The following is a 22,765-nucleotide window of genomic DNA, read 5'->3' as shown; positions in this document are numbered from 1 at the left end:
AGATAGGTTGGTCAGATGGGCAGACCAGCGTCAGATGGTATTTAATCCTGAAAAGTGTGAGGTGGTGCACTTTGGAAGAAGAAACAAAGTGTGGGAGTATTTAACGAATGGCAGAACAATGAGTAGCTTAAAGGATCTTGCAGTAATCATTCACAGATGCCTGAAGTCGGCAGAGCACGTGAATAAGATAGTCAAGAAGGCACATGGGACACTTGCTTTCATCTGTCGTGGAGAACAAGAGTATAGAGTGTAAGAGCAAGGAGGTAATGCTGGAGTTATACAGAACATTGGTCAGGCCACAGCTGGAGTACTGTGTTCAGTTCTGGTCACTTCACTACCAGAAGGATGTGATAGCATGAGAGGGGTACAGAGGACGTTCACCAGAATGTTGCCACGAATGGAAAAATTGAGCTATAACGACAGACTAGATAGGCTTGGATTATTTTCTTTAGAACAGAGAAGGCTAATGGGGGACCTGATTGAGGTGTATAAGATTATGAGGGTATGGACAGTATAAGTAGAGAGGAGCTGTTCCCCTTGGTTGAGGGTCCAATCACAAGAGGGCAAAGTTTTAGGGTAATGGGCAGGAGTTTCAGAGGGGACTCGGGAAAAGACGTTTTCGCTCAGCGGGAGGTGGGAGTCTGGAATGCACTGCCTGGGAAGGTAGTGGAGGCTAGAAATCTTACAACCATTAAATTTGGATGAGAACTTCAAATATCATAATATTCAAAGATATGGAACAAGTGCAGGAAATTGGGATAAGTGGTAGTTATGTTGGTACAAACTTGATGGGTTGAAAAGGCCTTTCCTGCGCTATATGAATCTATGAATCAATAAGTGGATTCATAATCTTCTTTCTTAACAGAGAGAAACAGAAGGAACATTCAGATATATTTTCCAAGAAGTGCTTGCTAATGGTTCAGAAGGCATCAAGTGCCTGAGCATGTCTCTGTGGGTCCCACATTAATGGGGCAATATATACAAACCTCTCCCTGAGACCAACTTTACATTTGTGATTGAGGAACTGAATGTAATTTCCAACAGAAGTCATGGTGGGATTTGAATATATGCTCCAGAAACATTAAAAACCAAAAGAACTGCAGGTGCTGTAAAGCAGGAACAAAATCAGAAGTTGCTGGAAAAGCTCAGAAGATCTGGCAGCATCAGTGAAGAAAAAATAGAGTTAACATTTCGGGTCCAGTGACCCTTCCTCAGAACTGAAAGCATTAGCCTGGACCCCTGGATTACTCACTATGTGTCCTTTACACTACACCACCATCTCCCCCAGGTCAAGCAATGATGCTTCTCCATCAGGTGTTTTCTCTTTCTCACACCCTTCATGATAAGCTACACTGGCCAACCAGATAGCAGTTTTGGGTATCTGAAGTCAAAAATGTAGAAGAAGAGGCTTGGGATGAGGGAAGGGAGATGGGGTGGAAAAGAAGAGGTCCATTTTCACACCAGCTGCAACTTGCATTTATACCAGATTCCATTTGGGAGAATGTGTAAGGCTGTCATTTCACTGCTGCTCCTTCTTGCTAGGTTCAAACGTGTCCTGCAAGAGAGAGGAGATTATATGATTGCACGTGTTTGGGTGATGTATTTATCAAAGCTGAAAGAGATACGTGTCCCTCTCTCTCCCTATTTATTTCAGAATCCCCTTCCCCTCCCTCATTTCTGAAGAAGGGTCCAGACCCGAAATGTCAGCTTTCCTGCTCCTCTGATGCTGCTTGGCCTGCTGTGTTCATCCAGCTCTACACCTTGTTATATCAAAGCTGAAAGTTTGTTTATGATCTGACACTTAGAGGGTTGGTAAGTGCCACAGTGAAATGGAACAGCTGTATGTTAGGCATCATTCTTAATAGCTGAAGCTTGTTGATAGTTAGTGCGTCGAACAATGTGTGAAATTGGGTGACTCAGTTGCTAGGATACACTATTTGAAGTTATATTCACTGATATTAATGACCCATGAGAGGTCATTGAATTTTTGCAGCATTGTTGCCAGCATCCTTGAATTGATCTCAGTTGGATCCTGCTCCTATTCCTTTCATGGCATGTGCTGTCTGATCCCCAATGGAAACATAATTTTTTTCTTTCCACCTGGAGGGGTAAAGCTTCTACTGCAACGTTAGGGAACCTAGGTCCTCTTTCACAGGCCTGTTGCTCCATTGGTGGTTTCATTCCTTCCCTAAAAGACTTTCACAAATAGCTTGACCAGCCTGAATAAACCTTTCCTTTAATAGAAGCAGCCTGCCTTTAAGGAGTGAGGGTTAGGTTTCATCATATCTTTGCCTGGTCTCCCAACTAAAAGAATAGCCAGTCTGCAGTGTAATTTGTACTGGCTTGTACTGTACAGTAATGATGATGTGCAAACAGCATGAAGCCTGTATGCTGCCTGTATCAGCTTGATTAGGTAAAGGGTAAATGCACATTGCGTTCCCTACACACATGAGCAGACCTTATTGAATATTTGGCTCAAGATATTGGGTTTTTAACATTTCCATTTTAAGAAACGCTCCGTGATTTAAAACAGAATGTGAACAGCATCTCTGTCTCCGAGGTGGAAGCTCCAGGTTCAAGTCCCTCTCTGGGACTCAGTGGCCGAAATCATATTGGGCCCCCAAAAATCGATTATCAATTTGTAAATCCTTTGATGCCTAGGCCAATACGTGACAGAAAGAAATTGGAGTCTCTACAATCGCTATCTCAAGCTCTGGGTGCTCAGTTGGCTGGACTGGTGTGTGGATCAGTTTGGTGCCAACAGCACATGGTGTGATCTCTCCGTTGTTGTGGATTTGGATCCTGCCTCCTTGCCCTGAACATGGTGCGAGTTGCAGCATTGCAAGATCTGCCTTCAGGAAGAGAACTGAAGACGAATGTATCTAAGTCTAACAACATGGTAAAATTTGAGTAATAGGCTTGAAAATGAAATTATCATAAAAATGAATATTCAATATCACAGGAAAAATCTGCCACCCAAGACTAACCTGATTCTAAATTACCCATAGTGAAAATAACTTTTTTAAAAAAGTACAAGATTTGTATAAAACAAATGCAAATCTATTTTCTGCTGAGGTAGAGTCAAAGATTTGGGAGAGAAGTGGTTTGCTTGCCTGAATTGTGCCGTATGTTAAAATCATGTCTACTACCTGGTAAACGATACTACTGATACTTCAACAACTTCCCTCTTCCCGGACCCTTCCCTCAACCCCCCACCACCGCTGTCCCCCACCCCGTCCGAAGCTTTTGAATTCCCCACACTAATTTTCCAACCCCTCCCGAATGCACAAATCCCCCAACCCGAATTGGTCCAAACTCACTGCCCAACTCTCATCCTCCGACTGTCTGACGACCCCTGACCTCACCTCACCAAACATCCATGCTACCAACCTAGCCGCCAATGTACCCACATAACTCACCCACTTACCACTAACACACAGAGAAGTTCTGTGACATTTAACTTTCGCTGAAGACAGCAGTGAGTGCCGTAAAAAGGCAAAGTTATTTCTATGTGGCTTCTGTCTGCTGCTCCATCCGAGGATTCCTGTTCTGTCTGATGTCTGATATCTGATGATCAGCCAGAAAAAAAAAATCAGAGGAATGTAAGTAAGTAATTTTGTGGCTGGTCAGCATCAAAAACAAAAAAAAATGAAAAGAATGCCACCCACTAGATTTAAGCTAATATTTTTAAAACAAGGACAAAGAATGTGGAAACTCGAGTTGTGCAGAACACAATTTACCCTTAAAATCCCACAATCCTTTGCTTCACTTGGACCAGTGAGAGATAAATTGCACTGAAAAAAAGACACAATTTTGTGAAAGTTCCAGGTCAGTCTATTGTCCACAGAATTGATTATTAGGATTACTGAAAGGACAGTGTGTTTCTTGCTCTTATTGAGAATTGCTTTCAGCTACTGTAATGTCTGTTGGGCTATTTGAAATATGAACACAAATCAACAGAAATGTTTTGATCTTTCTTAAGTGCCTTAGAGAAAATGTGTTTGATATTTTGTTTCAAAATCAAATTTAATTAAAACTGGCTGTGTGATGTCTTTTATTTGTTACAACTGCATGTTAAACCGTCACATGGACATGTATTGGATTCTGCATCAATATACACAATGGAAATTTAATAGCATTGCTTGAGTTTTAACATGATGGCTTCAAATCTCTAAGCAACTTGAAGTGAATGAAAACACTCAAATGAAAGTAATATACTGTGGATGGTGGAAATCAGAATTAAAAAGAGAAAGTGCTAGAGAAGTGTCTTATCAGATTTGAAATGTTAACTCTCTTTCTGTCTCCATGGATACTGCCAGACCACCTGAGTTTCTCCAGCAGTTTCTCTTTTTTAGTTCAAATGAGTTAGATTGTGAACTCATACCTTGCTCCGGAAGAATATAGTCACTTGTTCTCCAATGCGTGGTACAACTGGACTGAGGAGTTTCAATATGTCTGAGATAATGGCTCAATGACTGGGTCATGCAACTGAAACATGTAAATCAATAAGGCCTTGGCTTCAGTTCACTGGTGAAGCCAATGTGCTAAAAGTAGATTTTGGTCCCGAACTGGCCAAAGAAAGTCTTCCAGCTTTCATACTTCTGATACAGGACCTGCTGGAAATGTATATATGTGTGTTTATTAGATAAGGACTGAATCAGATTTGACATTGACTTCTTCCAAACCAATGCCCAGCTATTGCAGTGGGTAGCTATAATTCAGTACTGCAGGGGCTTGTATAACACACCCAACTAACAGCCAACACCATCAGCAAAGGAGAAAATGTTGGCAAGAAAATGTTTAGGAGTATTTTAACACATGGTTCCAATTCTTATAGCAGCAGGATTCTCTCATAGTGCATTTGTGAAGCTTACAAGATTCACTTTGATCAAAGCAATAGATTCCAGCAGTCATAATCTTTCAAAACCCAATGTCCACACATGCAAAACCACTAGGAAACAAGTGTTAATGACAATCAGAATAACTCTGTTTTAGGTTTCTGATTTTTATTTTATCTTTATTTTCATATTTTATAAGCCTGATCAATTTTGTTCTTCTGGTATTAATTGCACCGTATCTGAACGTTGCACTAATTGAACACATTGCGAATCCAAATGTGTGCCAAAGGCGAAGCAAGGCCAGTGTTAGTTAAACCTAATTCCTTATGTTGACTTGTTCTCACATCTTTTCCCGATGATCAGGATTTGTGGCCTAGTTTTCTTTCTTTACGTTGGCTTCTTATCCAAACAAAAATGTTTTATAAGTTAGCTCTGCTGCTATGCACATTTGTAACAGCCATTTTTATTAACTTCCCTTGAAATTCTGAATGCATTTCATGTTTGCTGTTGTGGTAAACGTCATTTTCCAAAAATTGAATTCTACCTCCACAATCCAAGGAAAAAGGTTGGATAACCCTGGTCAGAAATCCTTTAGCATTATAATGTGAGGTGTACATTTAAAAGATCCATGCACATCGATTTATCATCACTTCAGGTGAGATATTTGCATCATACAATATGTTATCACCGTATTCAAATGTATTCACTGTTGTCATCAAATCAAAAATGGCAGATAAGGCATGTACAACACAACAATTTGGTCATCTGCCCATTACACTGAACTGAAACTCGTGTGGTATTCTTTTACAAGGTGGATGTCAAAAGATGAAATGTTGAATACAAATATTCTTCACTGACAAAAGGATAAAGGTGTGTAGTAAAGTACTGAAAATAGCTAAAAGTATTACTTAATTAGCTTTAACAACAAGGCCAGCAATTACAATTAGTATGCAGACTGCAGGTGCAGTAGTTAACATGAATATCCGTGATCACCTCAATGTGAGTAAAGCATGCAGTAGCAATTTGCAAATTGGTTAAATGATTGTACAATAGATAGCTCTTTTCTGCATGGTAGACAGATGGTATATTTGTTACTTTTATGCAATGGTATCTCAGGCTTAACAGCTGAACAGAGTGTGTAATTATAGGTTTCCCACCTCCATTCCTTTAAGTGAAGGGACCTTTAAGAGCTGCTTTGTCTATTGTAGTTGAGAACTAAGGACTACAAGAATCTGTATTAAGCAAGATGCAGTTTATTGCATTTTAACAACTAGTTACAAGTCATTTTGATATGATAGACATTGTCATAGAGACTACAAAGAGAGTTTAGATGTTAGCTCTGACTTCTGAGATCCTAAACTGTTCTGCACTCCTCAGTATTAACTCTTTCAATGTAATTGACAAAATCTTTCCTTAAGCTTTTTCTCCCCAGTATTAATATCATATATTTTTGAATATGATCATCTTGATGGGAGTTAACTATAGGTCCCCCAACCGTCAGGGGAAAACAGAGGAAAAAATATGTGGAGAGATTTCAGATATATGTAAGAATAATGAGGTTGTAATAGTCGATGATTTTAATTTTCCAAGCATTGACTGGCACTACCATAGTGTTAAATGTTTGGATGGTGAAGAATTTGTTAAATATGCTCAAAAGTATTTTTTTGGACTGGAGGCCTGTCAATGGCAGTGTTCCACAGGAATCGGTTCGAGATCCTGTTTTGTCTGTCATTTATATAAATGATTTGCATGAGAATATAGAAGGCATGGTTAGTAAGTTTGCGGACAACACCAAAATTAGTGGCATAGTAGACAGTGAAGAAGGTTTTCTACGTTTACAAAGGGCTCTTGATCAAATGGGTTAATGGGCTGAAAAACAGCAGATGGAGTTCTATCTGGATAAAAGTGAGGTATTACATTTTGGTGCAATAAACAGGGGTAGGGCTTATACAATTAATGGTGGGGCCTTGGGTAGTGTTGTAGAACAGAGGGACCTAGGGGTGCAGGTGCATAATTCTTTAAAGTTTGCTTCACATATAGACGGGATGGTTAAGAAGTCATTTGGCACACTTGCTTTCTTTGCTCAGTCCTTTGAATATAGGAGTTGGGATGTTACATTGAGGTTGGACAGGACATCTGGGGGGCCTCTTCTGGAATACTGTGTCCAATTCCGTTTGCCCAGTTATAGGAAGGATATTTTTAAGCTGGAAAATGTTCAGAAGAGATTTACCAGGATGTTGCCAGGTATGGAAGGCTTGAGTTATAAAAGATAGGCTGGGACTTCTTTCACTGGAGCATAGGAGGTTGAGAGGTGATTTGATAGATGTTTATAAAGTAATGAGGAGTATAGATAGAGTTAATGATATTGTCTTTTCCCTCGGGGATTTCAAGACTAGGAGACACATTTTTAAGGTGAGAGGAGAGACATTTTAAAAATACATGAGGGGCTCTTTTTCACAAAGAGGGTGGTTTGCATGTAGAATAAACTTCCTGAGGAAGTGGTGGATGTGGGCGCAATTACAACATTTAAAAGACATTTGGCTAACTACATGAATAGGAAAGGTTTGAAGGGATAATGGCAAGGAGCAAGCAAGTGGGACTAGTTTAGTTTGGGATTATGTTCAGTATGGACTGGTTGGATCGAAGGGTCTGTTTCTGTGCTTTAATGACTATGTAAAACTACGTAAATAACTACATTTATTGCTCTCCCATTGTTTCCCTCACACCACGGTCACCCCCACTCCCCCTCTCTTCCCCCCAGCCCTCCTACTGAATCTCTGGCTTGGCAAATTCAGGTGACCTCATGGTATTATTGCTTTCCTGGAATGTGCTCTCTTCTGATTTGGAAAATTAGTAATTTGCTGGATAGAAAATCATTGCCTTTGATTCTCTTCCTGACAGTCTCATATGTTGATCTCTTTAAACTGGAGGACCATTGATCTCTTGGATTTTTTTTCAAGGAGGACATTTCCGGATGAAACAGACAATTTCTTCCTTGTAATATCCTGCAACTTCATTACCATAATGGGGGGTGATTCTGGCACATCTCAGTATTATCCATTTCAGACCCATATGCAACACTTTTAGCCATGAACAGAGAGGCATGTACGCATCTGAAAAATAAGGTTGCAAGCAGTCACTCCTTTCTTGATACATAACTGTTCAATTAAAATTTTACAGTTGGAGAAGTATGAAATTGAGAAGGAAGCAACTCTGGTATCGATATTGTATGTAAAATTATCCAAACTGGGATTTAAAAAAAATACACATTCTTATTAAAATCTCTGGTCTGCAATGTTTATATGCATCAGATTGTGACTGACAACTGACATTATGTCAAGAGTTGTGTTCATTTAAAAAGAGCAGTTGTTAAGTGAAGCCGTTTCAGGTTACTTTCTGGAGTTAATGAAGCTGTGGATACAGCACAAAATTGGAAGTCAATTCTAGAAATACACAGAGGAGGAAAAGAACCAATAATCTGGGACAGGTTTTTGAGAAAATGCACTAAGCCAATGGTGAAGCAGGCCTTTGGAGAGGCTGCAGTGATGGAACTGGCAGGAAGAGAGTTGCAATTGTAAAGAAGTCCTCTGCCTGAGCTGGCAGGGGAGGTCCATTAGATTTCTGTGAGATTTGGCCATGGCAGCTGCAATAATGCCACAGAGGCCAGTCTCCCATCACCAACTCAGCCTGTATTTACACGCAGAGAGTCCTTGATGCCGATCCAGCTTCCTCAGAACCAGCTCTCAGAGTGAACAGAACCTCTGAAACCTCTGTTTCTATCTATCAGCCAGGGTTGCCTGTTTGGACCAGATTATCAGCCCCAATCAGGGAACTCACATTCTATGAGATCCACTTGGCTGATGTTGCTACAATCACTGCAGCAGCCAGGTTCACAGTCTCAATGTCAGATATGTGGATGGTACCATTGCTGTTGGCAGCTGAAATGCATAAATGTCCTCATTTCCTGTCAAAGTATTGTCCCTGAGGGAAAACTAGTCATATTCTAACAAGATGTAGAGTTAAAGCTGCAGGTCACAGCTATGCACCAGATTGAGGTTGTTAGATATAGTAGTTCAGGACTCTTGAAATTCTTCAATGCATACATGATAAAAATGGGGCAAAATCTTATAGCAGTCTGAATGATGTGGGATATGGTGTGAAATGTGGTGGAATTACATGAGGACTCCAGCAAAGCCTGTCTTAATATTGGGACCAACTCGCTGCATCTTTTAATCAAGTTCCGGGTGAGATTCCTGTGAGGTAGCGAAAGCTACCTGTTGAAGAGGATTATTTCTTGTTGATGATCCTGTTAACTCCACATCTTGTCTCATTAATGTGTAGCCTCCTACCTTACTACTAGCTATTAGGAAACTAGGCACTGAGACTTCTCAACATGGAAGTCAGAGTGGGTACCTGGTGACTTCAACTCTCTGCCTGCTCCAAAGGACCAACAAGTTGGACAACAGGCACCAACATCTCAGGAAATGTTCCATGGTCACCGATCACACACACATACACCCATCATCCACGGACATTGGCAGCCTCTAAGAACCCTGATGGTACGTCTCTGATCCACTTACAAGACACCCCTGCACTTCAATGATGCACCTCATGGCACAATGCAACTATCATTGTAAAGCTGCAGCAAGGACACAATGTGCTCAAGAACATGAACCAGGCTGCATCTTCAACTGTTCATTCGGTCTCTTAACATTCACTCTCTTTGAATCTACCTGGATGCTTTGCTCCTGAACCAGAAACATTTAGCTCAGACATAAAGTCAGGCAGATTGTCATGGTTATCAGCAATCCTCAGTGAAGTCAAGGGCAGCCTCTGATATCAGTCCAAATGCTTGGTAACAGTCAATCAGCCATTTGGGACAATTAGAGTCAGGATTTTGCACTTGAGGTTGAGAAGCTGAATGCAGGTCAGCCATCATCCACCTTGGGACTTTCTGCCCTATTGTGGGCTGTTATCCTCCTAGAATGAGAGAGAGGCCATTATTAAGAGAAATGAATGTAGGTTACCTTGCTGTTTCTTTTGGTACGGGTAGGGAGGTGTTCCGAGTGAGTGAGTAGGAGGTACAGAAGACATGCAGGGTGTAGAGGTTTGGAGTAGGTGAGACCAAGTGAGGGAAGATGTTGTAGGCAACAGTGAGAGTGGTGTAACATGGTTTGATGGGAGGTGGGTAGTGCAGCAGGGATTGGGTGAGTGTAAGGTATTAAAGACACTGGAGGATTGGAGAATGTCATTGACCTTCTTCCTACTCTGTTGGGTCTTACTGTAGGTACTCAGACCAGGATGCAATGGTCTGGTGTTTTGGGCTCTTAGGATGTCCCTGAACTGCAAGAAAAGCCTGTCTCTGCATCACCCCATCGACCAGGAATACCAGGTCCCTTCCCACAAAGATGGGCACCAAGTTTCCTTTGCCTGCTATGTCCAGAGAAGGTATTGGAACCATGTAGGGCAGCTCAGCACTGGTCGTGCTTGCCTGTATACACAATGGCCTTTAAAGGCTGGCCAGTGCCAGGGATGCTGGTACATTCTGGGATGTCCCAGCAGTGATGAGTACTTCCACGTACAGCAAGTAGTAGAATGGAGCAAGAATTGGGCAAGCTGGACAGAATGGGATGGAGTAGATTATTGATGAGGTGAATTTGGTAATTTATAGAGAGCGATTCGCCAAGCCTCATGGAGAAAACCTCCATGAAACTCAATGTAATTGACATTTAGCCAAAAGAAATTAAAATTCATCTCATGGAAACAGAAGTTGAGGTTATTGATCAGGAAGATCTAAAGTTGCACTCAGAACAAGAAAACCAAAACTTGGAAGATGAGAGTGAAAAATCTATAGATATAATTCTAGTTATAATTCGAGTAAAATGAAAGTTGAAGATTCACAACTTACTTTCATTCTTGAAACAGCAGTTTTGTTACCTTGGGAGTCTAAGTCACTTCCCTTTCTGAAAAAAACTAGTGTGAAGTTAGTTATTCCAGTAACAGCATTCCACTGCTAGAGCATATACATTATTTTCCATTGTAGTAACAGCAGTGAACCAAGTTTTTCTAATGAGAAGGAATTGTCTTAAGAAGATACAGTAGTTAAACTAGGCTGAGTTGTTTGCTGTAGGGATCAGAATTAGCATCTCTGTCATTGAAGAAAATGATGATAGAGGGCAATTTGGCCTTCACACAAGGAGGACCAAAAGACAAAATTTGATACCAGCACAATGTCACATATTTAAGCCAGCAGATAAAGCTAAATCAGAGCTTTTTCTTTCGAGATTTTCCATGAAAACTGATTCATTTCCAGCAGCTGAGTTACCTGTGAATTACTTTGCAAACACAAATGACATGCCAGTGCCTGTGCCTGTCAGGAAAATTAGTGAATGAAGGAGTATGTAAGGTGATTAACTTACTGAAGGAATAAGTAAAGTGATTTACCAAAGGAAGAAGACATTAACTTACTGAAGGAGGAAGTAAAGAGATCAACAACACAAAGGACCTTTAGATCGAACTTTACACAATCAAGATGAAACATCCGCTGAAGCAACAAATCCTGTCCTGACAACAAAAGACGCGCTAACCGTCACCCACTTTGCAAGACGCCGGGAACAGATTAAAGAACTGTGTACATGACTTGGGTGGGGGGGAGGGGGTTGGCACGTGACAGCAAATGTATATAACCTTTGAGATCGTCTGTAATAGCTGAGAAGTTTGGTGAGGCCCCTTTGAGGTCCCTGCTTCTCCCAAAAGCTTTTGTTAATAAACTGTATCTGACTCACTGTAGAATCGTACTTGGTAATATTTTACCGACAACAAATTGGCGTAGTCGGCAGGATCCTGTCTACGGTCTGGACAGTGTGGCCATGGCCCGGACACCGGGACAGGATACTGAACACAAAATTAAGTGAGTTGGACCAAAGTAGTTTAATGATCTGTTGAGTGTGAATGTGAGACTGTCTGTCGTTTGAGTTGAGCAAAATCGGACAAGGAGGTACCCATCTCTAACGCGCAGCCTGAACCGGTTGTTAAGAGGGGATTTCCCCACGCGAAGGTCAGGACCCTAAAGTGGGCGTAGAGACTGAAGAAGAGGTACCTGGGATGTGATACTCAAACGCACAGTGCAAATGTGATGTGTGAAACCGCCAAGGAAAGTAGTAAAGCGAGATACGGGGACTTGATCACTCCCACAATAGGTATTGCCGGACTCCGATAGGAACGACCCCGAGTGAGATGCGGCCGGTGGGAAAACATGAACAGGACGTGGCCGGTGGGTTAAACGCAGTCGAGAGATCGGGGGAGATCAACGGCCCTCTACTAGACATCCAAGCAAGTTGATCGGGAGCGCGGGAAGTTGCGCGCGGGCGATATAGCCTTTGGAACGTTGTTAATATTGAGTGATAAGATACGGTTTTTGCCATTTGAGTTTAAACATGTTTAAGATGATGTATGTGGTCGTGGTGTTCCATATTGTCATGGTTGCAGGGGTGTTGGGATTAGAGGATAACTTGTTTTACAAGACCCACATACAATTACACGGTAATCAGACCATGTGCTACCCACTTGCCCGGTCAGTTGAAGCATTGTTCGTAGCCACCCCTGGATGGACCCCCTTTGACCTATACACAGCAGATATGTTAGATGCACCCTGTGTGAGCCGAACCGGTACATATCGACGAGGTATACAAGGGAGATGTGTAGAGCTGATAAATGCAAAGTCCCCCAATTGTGCAGGAACTCAGGGAAAGAACGGCACAATATGTTCAAACCCGCTAAGTTACCCGCCTTGCTTCTCAGGACAGGGATGGGGGTGCGCGTACGCTCTAGTCCTCAAGAATGCCTCCTGTGCGCAGACACAGTGCTCCCGCCAGCATTGCCAAATGCACGGAGGCCTGTTTACGTGCACTTGTGATGAGCAACGATGTCTAAACGTAACTGCAGGTAGACAGTTTATTTGTGGACAGTGCAACGGGACACAGGTTAGTTCAGCCACATGGACGTACCCATTTGATACGTACCAACTGGTGGGGTCAGGCGGAAACTCCAGCCAGCCAGGGAACTGGTGGTACAAACAGTTCATGCAGGAAAATAATCAGGAGGTCAAATGCTATCGAGCCAAGAAAGGCTTTGTGTTCCTCCGCAATGGGACCTTCACAACAGCCACACCAACCCTCCCAGTCCTCTTTGCAGTAGGGACAATAGGACCGCTTACCGTCCTGTGCCCCCAGAGAGGACACACCCGTAGGAAGATAGTGACCCGAGCCATTAGCGAGAAATTCTGTGCAGACTGGGAGGACTCAGAAACACTGGGGTCCTCACTTGGCTAGGGGTTCCTCGGGGCCCTGTCTCTGGGGGGAGTAACGGGAGTCATTAGTGCCAAAAATAGGAACTACCTCGTCTGTGGGCTGACCATCCTGGGAAATAGCACGGCAAGGGGGTTGGATGCTATAAACCGAGAGCTTGCCGAGTTACGACTCTACGCGCAGCAGACCCGGTATGCCGTCGATTACCAGTTAGCCCAGCAGGGCAGGGTGTGCACGATAGTAGGAGACAAGTGTATAACACACGTTACGGATGAGTCCTATAACATCACCCAGGCCATTAACGACATCCTAAACAGCCTGACGCCTTCGGAAAGGGGACGGTTGACTCGAGTGGTTCCTAGGTGGCTCTTGGGGGGCATACCTTCTGCATGCCTTAATTATATTGATTGTCATCATTGCTGCTTGCTGTGTTGTTATGGCTGTCTTTAATTCATGCTGTAAAATATTGACTGCCAGAATTATGCCCAGTGCAAGTGTCCATACCGATGAGACTGTTGCGCGCCCCTTGATAGGTGGCTCAGGGACATTCGAACAATGGCTGTAAGTGATCTAGAGGCCATGAGTACTCATGACTCTGACCACAAGGGGGGACTGAAGGAGTAAGTAATGTGATTAACTTACTGAAGGAATAAGTAAAGTGATTTACCGAAGGAAGAAGTAAAGACATTAACTTTTAAAGACATTAACTTACTGAAGGAGTAAGTAAAGAGATCAACAACACAAAGGACCTTTAGATCAAACTTTACACAATCAAGATGAAACATCCGCTGAAACAACAAATCCTGTCCCGACATCAACAGAAGCGCTAACTGTCACCCGCTTTGCAAGATGCTGGGAACAGATTAAAGAACTGTGTACATGACTTGGGTGGGTGGGGGTTGGCACGTGACAGCAAATGTATATAACCTTTGAAATCGTCTGTAATAGCTGAGAAGTTTGGTGAGGCCCCTTTGAGGTCCCTGCTTGTCCCAAAAACTTTTGTTAATAAACTATGTCTGACTCACTGTAGAGTTGTACTTGGTAATATTTTACCGACAACAGTGAAGAAACTTGCAGGAAACTGGTGCTCAGTAAAGTGCTCAATTGTGTCATGACTGGCTGGCCTAAAGAGTGCAATGATGAGAATTGCAAGAGTATTTCACACATACAACTGAGCCAAGTGCAGTTCAAATTGTCTCCTATGGGATTTAAGGAGTCATTTTTCCATCAAGATTTAGAGACAGATTATTAAAGGAATGCAATCAAGAGCACACGGGGATAGTCCTTGTGAAACCAGCAGCAGGAAACTATATTTTGAATTTAATTTGATGAAAAGTTGTGAAGTGTACCTCTAAATGAGAAATGATCCAATCAAGGTTACTTTTATTCTGGAGTCAAATGTAAAAAAAAACTCAGCACAAGTATATGTTGATTTCTTTGCAGTGGAAGGAAAATAATATCTTGTTTCTGTTAATAGCTTTAGAAAATAGATAAATGTTAAATAGATGCCCAACTGAACCTCCAAGCGTGAACTTTTGAAATATCACTGAGGAAGGTAGCTTCAGACAAACTATAATAAATTACATAGGTCTGTAAATATTTTCTTTTCAAGACAACATATTCTGACAGTGGTTTAACATTATTGTGGAGTACTTATTTCTAACTTATGTTTAAAATATTTTTGTTCACAAGAACAATGCAATGTTCCAATAATGAAGACTCATAATTAAGCTCATGACTAACAATAGTAAAATTAATAAAACATTTGATTGAAAATGTTAGGTTTTGAGCTGTTGATGTGGCTTAAGAGCAATATAAATGCATACATATTATTTTATTTTATGTTTATATTAATCTCACTTTATTATTACATGGAATTCATCTCCAATTCAAATTGCTGCTGTCCATCTTGGGCATGTTTTCTCTTTGCCCTTGAAAGGATTTCACAATTACTGTCCAAAATGGTGTTGCTTCATCAATCATTTTTGAAACACGTTCTAAACTGATTTTATGTTCTTCCTGCTGAATGTTCTTTATTACCATCTCTTGTTATTGTAAGCTGTGTCAGTACCATCTATACTCCCTGGAGTTTAATCATTCAGAGACTATCCAATGTTTGCAGATCCACCCTTTTCGGATCTGAATCCAATTTTTAACTTGTATCCTTTCAATAAAATCTTAACCGTTGAACATCCAACGCCGAGCTACAATGAAAGATGCACTGTGTAGAGATGCACACGTATATTTAATAATAAATAAAATTTACTTCTCATGATGCTATTGTTATGAAAGTGATGGCAAGGGAACAAGCTGATGGAGTGAGCAGGGACCCCAAATAGGAGAGTGATCAACATTAAAACTAAATCTTGCACAATGATTAATTTCGGCATCTTTTTATAAAGTGGTGAAATTACATGCCATCTGCTCCAAGTCCATAAACTGAATTTAATAATATTGGACTTGAATCCATCTGCAAAGCATTTCAATGAAAGAGAAAACATTTAGCACAGGAAACAACAATGGTTGGATTCTTTTCATAACAATAATGCTGAGGCCACACAGCGGCACTCACCATTACAAACATATATACTGGACAATGATTAGTGGTGACTGTACATATGGAAGAGTGTGACATTATGATACTGGCATGAGAAATACCAAGTGTACAAATTTGCGAGACTAAATAATTGTCCATTGAAATGGAAGTGCATTTTAATGGCTTGATAACTCCCAATCATTGCCAGAAAAACTTTCTGCTACTAAAAATGAACTCTAGATTTTCATTCGTTCATGTTTTCATAGCTTTGTTTTTTTTAATTTTAGTCTCTTAATTTCATCTTTCTTTTCCTTACGTTTTGTGCAGAATTTGGTGTTGAATTAATTAGTCTCACAATTAGTTTCTGGTTGAAACTGATTTTAATTAATTCATTAAAAATTCTTCAATCTGGTTAGCTAAGGAGATATACAGTTGCTTGTCATGTTCACACAGTTCCCTTATTGATTTCTAATTATGCAAAACCTAGCGCAAAACCCCAGAGGGAGCATGTGGTGAACTGGAAGTACGTTGTCTATTCACTGCTTGTCTCAATATCTAGGTCAATTTGCTTCATTGGAAGTTTCAGTTGCACAAGCTGCACCAATGAGCTCTTCAGAATGAACTGTTGCTCAGATAACACCTTGCTTGAAATTCAGCTCACCAATATTTGTGATATTGAATTTTAAATTATGCTGTCGATTTTGGGCTGGATCTTATAGGTTTTTTTTGCTGCCAGCTCCATAGAACATCATGGAGGGTTTCTCTTCATGAGGCCGAGTGAGTTTTCTCACCGCACCTTAGTGAACTTCCCTCATTATCTACTTACCCTCCCCCATGGCATCCCTGACATCCAATTCTAACCTTATTTTACCACTCACCCTAGCCACAACAACTTGCCACTCACTGGATATTCCTCAAAAAACCAGCATCCCTGGTGCCTGTGCCATCTTTTAACTCTGAATGAGCACCCGGAGGAGTTTTGGCATTCCTAAGTTTCCCTTTGCTGCCAGTGCCTCAGAAGAAATTCATTCTCTTCTTCAGGCGGTAAAAACGTCAAGACGACAACATCCAACTTGTCCATCTCAGTTTCCAAGGTCTTGTCAAAACTTGATGGAAATGAAGAACCTTCAGGTTCTACCAGCCTTCCTGATTGTTCTGAGGACGCGGGCATGTTTTGATTCCATCCTGTTTGTGAGTTTGCAGCTTTCATATGGTTCACATGCTTGTTCAGGACCATTGCACAAACCTGGACCACATCACTGGACCTGACCTCATGTTGACCATGTCTCTTACTGATGTAGCGTCATTTCTCATCTTCCCAAAGAATGGCGTCGTGCAAGCAATGCTTAGTCAAAGAGGACTGTTGCAGGCACGTTTCTTCAGAACGAGCTTTACTCGTGTTGCCACTGAAACAACTCCACAGAGGCCAGTATCTCATCACCAAGTCACCCTTTGTTTACATGTGGAAAATTCTTGACGCTTATCCAACTTCCTCAAAACCAGCTCTCAGAGTGAACAGAACTTCTAACACTCCTGTTTATATCTGTCAGCCAGGGATTGGACTAGATTAACAGCCCCAATCAGGGAACGCATATTCTATGAGGTCCATCTAACTGACCTCGTTACAATCACTGAAGAATTGATCGTGTGCTCTGAACCCTTTTCATTCCAGCTCCACATCAACTATGAAGGTCAGCAGTACAGACAGTGCCATTCATCATAATGCTGAATCAATGAAGATGTAGCAGGGTTGCCCAAATCACCCTTCCACCCTGTGTTTCTGGTGGCCATTTGCCACCTGTTTTAAAGTCGCTGGCAAAAACTTATGCATTATTGAGATGTGTATGTGCAATTCGCAAGGACAAGGGACCTGGCAGACATTGCCTGCGAGCAACATTTGAAACCCAAGCACTTTCACAGCATGCTTTGAATGTTCATGATGAAATTATTGCAAGTAATCCGATTAGTTGATGTTTGTGTGATGAGAGAAATAATTCATTTTAACTCACATATTTTGATTGTCATGTCCTTTGACATAAAGCCGATTGACCTCCATCATTTTAAAGCACACACCATCTGGGAATTTCACACATAATAAACATGTAGAATTGCTCTTTTATTTGTGAATTACTTTAATTAAGACTGAACAGAGTAGAGAAATAAACTATTTAAAAATCTACTTCAAACATTTATTATGAATCATATCTGTTGTGTAGAGGGGAATTTGGGGCCAAGAAACTCAGCAGCCAAAACGTTGAGTATGACATAAAACTTCCACTAATCCTAATTAAAAACTGCTAATGTTTACTTTAGCATGCACTGAAAAATTGGGAGATACTTGGGACTGAAATCATTTTATTCTTCAGGAAATCACTAATCATAAAAAGCCCTGTGTATTTAAGAGAAGCAATATAAGCCTGCATGTGCGCATCTGTGGTATACGCCAGGACTGTCAAGTATTATTTGTTTGGAGTGAGACATGAATTTTGTTTGCAACTTGTGGTGGCTTCCTCTATATATCTGCTTCCTCAATCAGATGTAAACAGTACAAATTGGTTTGGACACCGTCATTCAAACTTTACTTCTGGTATGCATTTGCACTCAAGATGATTTATACTTAGGGCAGTAGGGTTCCAGCACTAAGTGAAGCTACTAATGTGTATTTTTAAAGATGATGTGGAAATAAACTGCTGCTGAACATACTGAATGTGATGCACATGGGCTAATGATCAATGCAAAACTACTTTAACTCATTTCCTGAGGGAGGTCTTTAGGAACATTCAAAATAAATCAGTTACATTACTAGAATACCAATACATTTATTGAACTCCACTTAGTCTTTAAACCTTCCAGTGGTGCTACTTCTGGGTTAGGACTCACCTGCCTTGGAGATAACATGTGTGAACAGGCTGTTTAAAAATATTTTAGAAAGTTTCCAATTTTCATTAAATTTCTAAATTTTCAATGGCTTGAATATAAGTTGTCAACTGTTCTTGACCCATTAAAATTTTGAAACAACATGTCACATCACCATTGTGGTAGTCTGGATTTAGTAATAACCTTGAAGGAACAATGGCATTGTTTTAATTATCTTGAAGTCATTGAAATATTGTATGATGATAAATGGAGATAGTAACAGCCATTCAGGTATTCATCTTGGTCCTTGATGGGAGGAGTTAAGCTCATGGCTTGTAGCAAAATAAAATAAAGTGTAAGGTGTGAGTTTCTCCAAAAGCTCACTGGATAGTAACCTCTCCAGAATGGGTGGAAGAGAAAATATCCTTGACTGAGAGCAGAAGGTCAGTCTTTAAACCCCTGCTAGGATGGAAAATAGAGAAGTGCAATTGTAGAACTTTGCCCTGCAGTCTGCAAGACAGTTCCCAGGCTAGTTGCTGGATTATTTGCTAGAGGTGAAAAAAGGGAGAGAGATACTGAGGTTATCCATCCACAAGTGGTGGGTTACTGACAGAGCCAAGTACAGGCATATAAAGTTCTATTAACAGAGGCCAACTGGAAATTAGTCTGCAGGTTCCTCGTGGCAGCAAGGGATGGTTTCGCTGCTTGAAAGCAACTGCCCTGTGTCAGACCATGAAGGAAGGTGCAGCACTCCACATGGCTTAGAGGTCCTTACTGCTTGCATGGATGCAGAAGCATCCACAACCGCTCTCAGGTGAAGATTTCCTCAACATAGTCACGGCTTGACTGCAAAGACCATGTTTAATTGCAAGTTTGAAAAAGTTGCAGAGAGATCACCGCTATTTTGAATCATCCTCTATCACCCTACGTTGCTGCTTTCAACTTGGCAGACCACCAGCTTTGATAGCTCGTTTGCTTTGTTAATGAGATGACAAACCTCTGGCAATTAATTAATCATTCCAGCAAAAATAGTAAATGACAGATTGTTTACCACAATATTAACAATATTATAGTTTCCAACCTCCTTTTGAGCCTGACACTGGGAGAATATTACCCAGCTAAAATTACATTTGTGGTTAAAGATACATGTCAAAATTTAGGTAAAAATAAATCTTCGTGACAGTGCATATAACTTTTGCAAAGTATCTCTAATTGAACCATAACAATGTCAGAGAGCTTTATTTAAAATGAAACATTGACCTTTTATTCAAATATGGTGAGAATAAGATAAAACAACCTGAGAAAAGTGTTTGAGATAATGAGAAGCAAACTAGGGAGAGTAAAACACAAACAGAAGCTAAAGAGGGAGATTAAAAGTATTTAAAGGAATGGAGACAAAAGAAAGTATACAATGGGAATCACAGTGGAAACAAAACATTCTTTGAACAACCTCATCAGCTAATTCCAAGTAAATTATAACCAGGTCTGCTTTAAAAAATACTTTTAATATATTCCACATTGCATTCTCCAAATAGGGATCAAACATTCATGCTCAATAAAGTTGAGCTATTTATGTTGGCCAGAAATTTGAGATCATTGGTTTACAGTAGATAGAAATGATTATTGCTCAGGTGACAGATCAAATTCCTTAGCTTATTGTTGAAAAACAAACATCCTGTACTCATTACACATATTGCACATTTTTGATGAAGTTTTCAAATTTTTGTTGAGTTTATTGGATCTCTTGTTTCACAATACAAGTCTTTCTTGATTTATTCGTTACTGCAATGATTGAGCATTTAGTTATAGGCTCATATTGACATTTCACTTCAACATCTTTTACAATTGAGAACTATCATTTTAATAGATAATTTAAAATAAATTTCAATAACATAAGTTCTAGATGTTCTCTTGAGTAATCTAAAAGATTGATGAATGTGCTATATGATGCAATACAGTCACATGTGGAAAAAAAATGATAAAATTTGTGTACAGTGTTGATTTTAACTTTACCCAGCCTGGAAACAGTCCAGTAACAGCTCCAAACTGGATGTCCTACCCTTACTGTCCCAATGTTCTAAGTTTGCTTCCACTACCATATTCACTAGGGATTCCTACTGAATAGCTCAAGAGCCCACCTGAGCCAGGCTAGAGTTTCGTTGCTGCAAATGAATTGGGTTCTGAGGTACACAGGACCAGGTTCACTTTTGAGTGCCAAAAAGTTGGTGAGGCCTAAAAATTCAAGTACAAATCTGCAATTACTGTCTCTGGCTTTAGTCTGCAAAGAAAATACAAGATTTATCTTGTTCCATGCCTCTAACCACATTAATGTCCATCTGTATTGCACCAAAAAATGATGTGGTTCTGTGTGTGCCTTTTCAGCACTCAAAGACTCAATACTTGGAAGTTCAGAGACACAACTGGACAGGACCAACATTATCTGATAATAAACACGAGGCAGCTGAGATAGTTACAGTGCATTTTATGTTTGTCCAAATTAGCAAGATGGGCATGCTTGATGATGTATAATTTTGTAATCACAAATAAATTCCTACTTTTGGACTTTATGGTCAAACAGTCTGCTATCATCATTATTTAGGATCACCCAGATGAATTGTTAACAAAGTGTACATAGTTCTCTGATGTTCTGCTATGACTATCCTTTGGAGTTTGGTCCACTTAACGTAAAAGTGCTCATGGACATTATATCCACCACAATATTGCATTGCCTTTCAGAGATCTGAAGCAAGATCTTACGTTTTGCTACTGATCATTTTAATAATATCTTGGGGCATTAAATCCAATATGAAGGGGTAATGTGATCCACAGCTATCATTACATGTAAAAGTTTCTTCCTGACCACTTGCTCATTTGAAGTATCACTCTGTCAAGATACTGCCCTTTCACATGTACTTGGAGATTGAAATAAACACTCTGTAACGCTTCTCTTAGTTATAGCTACAAATCAAACTTATGAGAATGTTGTCAGTAGCAGTCAGCTTTGAGTTGAACACTGAAGTCCTTGAGGCCATTTTACATTTCCTAATTAGAAATTGTAGATACTTCACACACAAAATAATTTTGATTGATTCTTGCTCTTTAACTTCTCTGAAAGCTTTCTTTTGAGGTTAGGAGAAAATTTCCAATTGTTAACTTCTTCTATCACTGTATTTCGAAGAGCAAGAGAATAAGGATGTGAAGTTGAAAATTGTGAGAATGAGGCCTCAACAACAACAAACACTCATTACCTACATAGCGATACCCATAAACTATTACAGTTGTCAAAATGTTGTGCTTCTGCTTTCTAGACTTCACAGAATTTACTGCAATTGCTGACTAAAGACTTGAATTCCACTTTCACCAGGACATCATCTTTGATGTAAAGACAACAATTCCCTTATTTTTATTTGCTACACAATTAGTTTGCATCCAACTAGTTTGTCATGGCCATTATCGTTTTTTGGATGGAAATGCCAGCTGTGCAATGACAATCTCCCATCTATGACTCAGAACCTTGCATAACAGGTGATTAGGAGCTCTGAGAAGTGACTTCATGAAGATATTTATAGACATTAAAGAGACGATATACCATACCAAATGATGTTTTTACTTTGTGAAGACAATAGTTTTTATTTTCTTAGAAGCCCCATTATCTTCATCCTCATTAAGTTTGCTCAAATTCTCTGAGCTATAGCTTAAATGAAATAAATACGATTAATTTTCATTTTTACTAGTACCAGTGATATCAGTATTCATATACAATTCAATCAGCTATACCAATGGACTTTATGGTCAAACAGCCTGCTATCATCACTATTTAGGATCACCCAGATGAATTGTTAACAAAGTGCACTGTTTTTAAGTGACTTAGAACTGTACGACTTTAGTGTCCTAGAGAGGAAAGAAATAGATTTTGACTTTCTTAGAGAAGGCATGTTCTGTCTTCATTTTTTAGGTCTTGGTAACAAGGCATCTTCTGTAAAATGATGGACTTGGCAAAAACGCAATGACTGGCTTCAGCAATGTTACCCTGTAACTTGCCAGTTACTGCATAGATGAGAGTAGAATAACTTTATCCACACTTGAGTTTTCACTTCTTTCCGCCTGGAAAAGAAGAGTTTTTACTTGGCAACAAGGTGCAGGGCTGGATGAACACAGCAGGCCAAGCAGCATCACAGGAGCAGAGAGGCTGACGTTTCGGGCCTAGACCCTTAGGCCCGAAACGTCAG

General features: G+C 40.3%; 1 pseudogene; it reads left to right on the top strand.

The window, feature by feature from the left end:
• Positions 1–12,179, top strand: part of LOC109915581 — a 53,693-nt pseudogene extending 41,514 nt beyond the window's left edge.
• Positions 12,180–22,765: the final 10,586 nt, after the last annotated feature.

The sequence above is a fragment of the Rhincodon typus genome, chromosome 23 (assembly GCF_021869965.1).
Source record: "Rhincodon typus isolate 14 chromosome 23, sRhiTyp1.1, whole genome shotgun sequence".
In the NCBI taxonomy this organism is placed as follows: domain Eukaryota; kingdom Metazoa; phylum Chordata; class Chondrichthyes; order Orectolobiformes; family Rhincodontidae; genus Rhincodon; species Rhincodon typus.
This window is presented reverse-complemented; position numbering and strand designations above follow the sequence as displayed.